The sequence below is a fragment of the Atta colombica genome, unplaced genomic scaffold, assembly GCF_001594045.1.
Source record: "Atta colombica isolate Treedump-2 unplaced genomic scaffold, Acol1.0 scaffold110, whole genome shotgun sequence".
In the NCBI taxonomy this organism is placed as follows: domain Eukaryota; kingdom Metazoa; phylum Arthropoda; class Insecta; order Hymenoptera; family Formicidae; genus Atta; species Atta colombica.
In genome coordinates this window covers 1,223,610-1,230,706 of record NW_017259196.1, presented here as the reverse complement: position 1 = coordinate 1,230,706, position 7,097 = coordinate 1,223,610, and positions in this window count along the sequence as shown.

Sequence of the window (7,097 nt, the reverse complement as noted above, 5' to 3'; positions counted from 1 at the left end):
TCACTTGAAATAGAGACATGGAAATGAAAGATAGGAAAAACTAGTAGTCGTTACCGCAAAAATGTCGATGTTCATACGTAATTCCAATGAATTTGCCTTGTAAATATTTTTATACAGGAACACATAAGAATTATATAAACAAGTTTTATTGAAATATGACATAGATTATTAAAATATGATATCTCTAGTTATATTAGATTAATATTGCGATACAGCGTAATTAAAATTTCGGTGCTGACTCCTAATTGCCCTGTCTAAATAATTGTTAATTTATTATACATGAGAATTATAATATCATATAAGATAATACAATATAACCCCCCCCCCCTTCCCCTAATTTAATACAATATAATACAGTATAATATATGATAAGTAATACAGTATAATATATAATATATGATATAATATATTTGGCGGCATCCTTTTCAATAGGTATTTTCTGTGGAATACTCGAATATTTTTTCTAAAATTTCGCAAGTTTATATTATATAATATCTTGTACACTCAAAAAAAGTGTTTATAGATAGAATTATAAATTATATATAGAATTTTAAGATATTAAAATGTTTCATTCTCCATTTTTTAAACACTTATAGATGTTTTATTTTTAAACTTTTTCAATAAACAGAACATTGTGTGTTTGGATTTAAAACACATTTGAGTGTATACTGTTTCACTTAACATTTGTACATTCTTGAGTATCATCCTTTCTCCGAAACCAGTGTTTTATCATTGCTTCAAAAGATTCTTGTTCCTGAGGAGAGAGAAAGCTAGCAAATGAATTCATTAATGTACTTCCGGACGTATCTCTAGGTCTCTTCTTCATTCATTGGTCGGCTAGTCGTTGATGTAACCCTTCTCGTTCTTCGCCGCCATTTCTCCACTTTCCGGAGCTTCGATTGGATTTTATAAAGCGGCTGTTAATTATTCTCCTACGACCTCTTTTCCGCCAGCACACTCTTCGTAACCTCCGCGTACCTTAGAAATATTAATTTCTCAATTTCCTCTGAATCGTTACGGTACTCTCTTCGTCGGAACCAGCCTTAATTGCCGCGATTAAATTAGACATCGATGGCTCGAGTAGGAGTAGAAAAGGGAGAAAACGAAGAACTCGACAAGAATGTAACGAGTGACTTGCCTGAAAATTAGACCGATTGAGTTAGGTGGTGAATTGTCATTGAATTGATGTTAGAGATAACTAATTTGAGAAACTATCATTTGCTTTTATTAATAATATTCCAGCAATAACAAGAAAACATTAGAGATGTGTAAAATATAATTATATAAATTAATAACTATTAACTTTGATAAAAATCAAAATATATAATCTATTGTATTACATTAATCTACAATTAAAATTTAGAAGCCTGAAGTAATAGAAAAAAATACAAACATCAAATATCATAACATTATATAATCTTTAAAAGAATGAGAAAGTCACTATAGTGACACTGCAACAGTATCATATTTTAAGATAAGAAATACAATAAAATTATAATAAATTATACTCAAGAAAGAGCTATGGAATTTAAAAATATTCTCGCTCTATGAAGCTTAATGAACGTGAAAAATGAACGCAATCTATTCTCAGCTTGACTCTTTGAATCCTTCGTAGTATCATAGATATTGTCTGGGTAACATAAAAAAATCGATTGTTCCGAACAGCGCATGGTGACCGAGAATTTAAACATCTCGTACAGTATACATATATTCTTGCTACGTTTTACGCGTTTGCACTTTTAGCGGGCTTACTTTTACGAACGTTGCTGCGTTATCTGCGAAAAGGCGATCCCACTAGTGGTTTTAGTTTTCCTATGGCGAGGAGTGCAAAAATCCGATTAGCAGAGAGCACCTCGAGCGTAGCGCTTATAAGGGGTGTGCACATCCGGATCGGAAAGGGCGGGTGCGTGTTAGCGGTTAGAATGGATGTGGTATAATTCACCTGATCTCCGAACTGCCCGCGCTTTTCTCCGAACTTTGCCATTAACTATAAATGTGCACAAGGCCATCAAAAGTATAGCATTAATTTATACAAATATAATATTATACTCATTCTCTAAAATTCTTTGGAGTGGAAACTCTAAGTCTCACTCTTGAAATTTGACATTTGAAACCCCTCTTTTTCAACACTCTGGTTTAATTGTCACTCTTTGAGTAGTATTTATACCGCCGTCCGTTTTTATTTTAAGATTGTCTTAAGATGCTAATAATCCTTTGATTGGCTTATGTCATCTTAAGAGGATCCTAAAGTGAATCTGTTTTTCCAAACAAATATTTTTCTAACTATCTTTACAGATTAAAAAATCCTTCTCCACAATTAAAGTATAAACAATAATGTAATCCAAATCGGTCGACTTCATACCAAAAACGAAAAATAATTGGAAAATTATAATTTTATTACTTTTAATGTCAATTTGTAATAAGGTTTGCTTTATATACGAGTTTTATATTTCATACGTATAAAACAATCTTGGTTTGGACTAGAGATTATATGTGAACAATCATTATTGAGAATTTAGAATTAGATTTAGACATTTAATACGAAAGATTAATTAGTTGGAAAATTTGTATGTATGTGTGAGTGCGATATTGATGATAGTATATAAAAATATGTCGCATTTTATCGGTAAAAACAACGGAGTTCGGGCTTCACTTTAGGATTCCCTTAAGTCTAAAATATAAAAATCGAATGCCTTTGTCACTCTTTAGAATTAGCTGTTTCAAATCCAAAGATTTTAAAGCGCAGCTAATATTCCGAACAGCGCATGATGCTCGAGTGGATTTAAACATCTCGTACAGTATACATATATTCTTGCTATGTTTTACACGTTTGCACTTTTAGAGCTTTTGCGAACGTTGCTGCGTTATCTGCGAAAAGGCGATCCCGCCAGTGGCTTTAGTTTTCCTGTGGCGAGGAGTGCAAAAATCCATGCAAAAAAACATGCTTTTGTTTCTGGCTATTCTCGTATATACGCATCACTTGTAATCTTTTCTCACCTTCTCTATCTGCGATCATTTTTCAAATGCACGTTTAGCTCTGGAAGTGACGATCGATAATATCCTTATCAGATGGCGTGTGAGTCTTGCATCACTTGCAGTAATGGCTAGAGGTCGATAAAAGGGCATACCGCTGAACAGATTGGTGGCTTAATAATTAATATCAATAGGATGGAATCTCACGCGATGCAGAAAACTTTTACATCGATGCCCAAATTGTTCACGCAGAAGATCGAGATATTTTATTCGCACCTAAAGGTAGTATTATGAAACTGCATAACTTTTCGATTATAAAATAATATCGTAAGATGTATTAATGATAAAATTATGATGCAGAAGATTATAATGTAATAAATTCTTGTAATAAAAACTAATCTTATATATTTCGCGGTACCTCTCTTTTATTTAAAGAAAAAGAAGAATAGTAAAAGTTCATTCGTTTTTTCACAAAAAAAGAGAAGTAAACGCAGTTTCTTAGCTCAGAAAGACGACCTGGTTGGAAGTAGGATAGGAAAATAGGAAATCAGAGACGCTCGATTTCATTTGGTATTGGTTGCTTCTATTTTTCTTTTCAATCTGTTCGGAAACTGGTAAGTAACATTATCACAGGCCAGTGATAACGGTCACAAGCGTCGTTTGTCTTTCCATGGATGCACAGTAAAACGAGTAGCTACTGTTACAAATGTGCACTTGTTCTCATTTCACAATTACTTCCTTTCATTATCTCACTTACTGTTTTACCGTCTTTTTACTATGCTTAGATACATGCTGATCTACAAATAGCGCAATGCCGCCAATGCGCGGCTTTTTTTAGCTCTCAATCCATAATTGCAATAAACATGAGCCAATAATCGACCAATATCTCTTATAACTAGTCTCTTATAACGATAATCTCGTAACACAATGAGTTTTATCGGAAAATCTCGAATACTTGCGAGTAAAACAACTTGACTATATTTTGAGATATATTTTGAGATATATCTTGTTCATCGGATATTTTTATTACTATCAATCTTCTACTATCTTATCATTCATATCTTTTTAGCTATTAACCTCCAATCACAATTATGAAAACTATATTATATAAATTAAAGGGCTTGTTTAAAGTACAGAAGTTCTAATCAAAATTTGATTAGAACAACACAATTTTTTAATTAAAAAGTTTTTGTAATATCAATTAAATTATGATTATTCATACAAAACATTTTTCTTAGTGTATACGGCGATTGATAGAGAAAGATTCAAGTTTTTTATCTTCAATTTAGAATCTTATAATACCAAAATCGTACAAATTGTATAATCTAAAAAATTTCGATTCGACCAAATAACCCGTTGTCGAAGGTTAAGATGTTACTACGGAATAATGAGTAAGATTGAAAAACCATGTGGTATGGAGGCAATTGCGGTTTCCACTTTTCATTATCGTGAAACTCAAAGTAAGGAATAGTGAATGATTGAAAGGCACGCGACCGATTTCATTCACGTTCAGTTATCTTCTCTTATTCCCACCGCTGCTTAAGAAGGGATGGATGGTCACCACGACAGGAATACGAAGAAAGCAGCGTTCCCGGATGACGAAGGTTATGCGAGGGGAATGAGAATCCTGCCGTGGTATTAGCTAGGGAATTTTCTATTTCAGATTCCGCGAATCCATTTTATCTTAAACTTCGTAATTCCATACCACTCCGCTACCCTTCCTCCATGCGTTTCGAGGCACGAAGGAATTCACCTTCGTGACTTTTCTATCCCACTGGGTATTCTCTACCCTCGACCTGCCTTTGCCGGCCGTCTTCGTTTCTCACAACGGTCGAAGGGGGAAAGGGAGAGGAATAGATGGACATTTTTATATTTTCCAGCGGGTAGCGGAAACGGCCGTTGTGCCGCCAACTCGGATTTTCCGTCCCCGTGATATTGGACAGCAAAAGTTAAAATTATACCGTATACTCATGCATGCGCGAGCGAAGTAAAATGCTCGTTTATCTCGCGTTTTTAAATCGCGCGATGCGGAGTTGTTCCAAAGTTAAAGTGCCAGGGTAAGAGACAGGGTAATCGATGGAAAACTTTTCACGAATTCATGTACTATCGATTAATATCAATTTTGATATATACAGTTGTTACAACAGCTCCAAACAGATCTTTTTAAATCTAATGTATATCATATAATAAATTGTATTGAATTTATGCATATGACAGAAATGCGTGCCAAAAATACAAAAATGTCATTTGCCAGATATATTTTGTCAAAATTTTGCGTTAAATATTTTTATGCCATAAATGTGTCATTAAAATGATGAAATTAAATAATTATACATGATTGTTGCTTTATAAGTATTATTATCAACTTTTTATAGACACTTTGCGGAACAGAATAAAAAAAAATCATGAATATATCAGAAAAAATTTAAATAAGTGCATAAAAATAATAAAACTTCCACGTTTTTTATCCTAAAAAGACAAAAAATGAAAAATATGCTAATTTCGGTGCTTTAAGATTATTTTTAGACAGAATTCCTGCTGTATATTTTTAAATACTTAGTTTTTTATTATCTAAAGCTTTAAGGAGATCCGTCTGTTACCGACTAAATTGTAATTTTTATATAATAATTTTTTTTCTTCTTTTATAGATTTGAAAATCCGTTTCCAAGATTAAAGTATACGCATTAATACGTATCTGTGAGGTGGAATTTATGCTGAGAACAACAAAAAATTTTTCTTAAGATTTCAATTTCGAAATTTTCGTTCTTGAAATAAATTCTATTAGGTGTACAACTTTGCTTCCGCCGTTTTTTTTCCGAAATTCGAAGCTTTATTGTAAAAAACTGGTTATACATTTATGATTCAAAGTATTGTCCATCGCTGGCCACTACTTTCTCCCATCTTTCGGGTAGCGTACGAATCCCGCGTCGAAAAAACTAGTTATCTTTTGAGGCTATCCACGAATCAATCCAATTTTTTACTTCTTCATAAGACCGGAAATGCTGGTCAGCCAGGCCGTGTGCCATTGATCGAAACAAGTGATAGTCAGAGGGAGCAACGTCTGGAGAATACGGCGGGTGGGGTAGGACTTCCCATTTCAACGTTTTCAAGTATGTCTTGACCACTTTCGCAACATGGGGTCGAGCATTGTCATGCTGCAAAATCACTTTATCGTGTCTCTCGTTCTATTGCGGCCGTTTGTCTTTCAATGCTCGGCTCAAACGCATCAATTGCGTTCGATACCGATCGCCTGTGATTGTTTCAGTCGGTTTTAATAGTTCATAATACACTACGCCAAGCTGGTCCCACCAAATACAGAGCATAACCTTGGACGTCAAAATCACCGTTCTTGAAGCGTTCAAACCACTCATGACACGTTCTTTCACTAATAGCGGTCTCACCATAAGTATTTGAGAACATTCGATGAGCCTCAGCCGCAGATTTCTTCATATTGAAGCAAAAAATTAAAACCTCCAATGACGAGAATTTGACTCGTAAACTGACATTTTCAATCGAGAATAACTTTATGATGCAGACACAAATCGACTAATGTTTCTATGGGATTATGTTGACAGATGCCCAAGTTTATTGTATGACGTCTATGATCTATTTATTTCGACCACCACTTACCGCTAAAGCCATCTATAGGAAAACGGCGGAAGCAAAGTTGTACAAGTTGTACCTAATACTTCACAGACATTAATGTGTATACTTTAATCCTGAAAAAGGATTTTTAAATCTGTAAAAGAAGAAAAAAATAATTTAATTTTGGAAAATCTTTTTTATTAGGCATTCGATTACAATTTCACAAACTCAGGATTGTTTGTGCATATTATACGCTTCTAAGAAAGATATCATTTGATACGTACGGTCTATAGAATTTCTGCACTAAGGGAATTATAATCTGAGGTGACAGCTATAAGAGCTAAAGTAAGAGAAATAAAGTAAATTTTTAATGTTTCCTGATTTTCTCATCAAATTTAATGGTGTGTTTTTTTTTTGTAGTAGTTAGTGTTTTTTTTTACGTACCTTTATTGTGTAAAAGGATTTGGTGATCTATAAAGCAATTCAGAGAAATTAGCAATTTGCAATTGTCAATAATTCCTGTTGGCTTAAGATCTTCT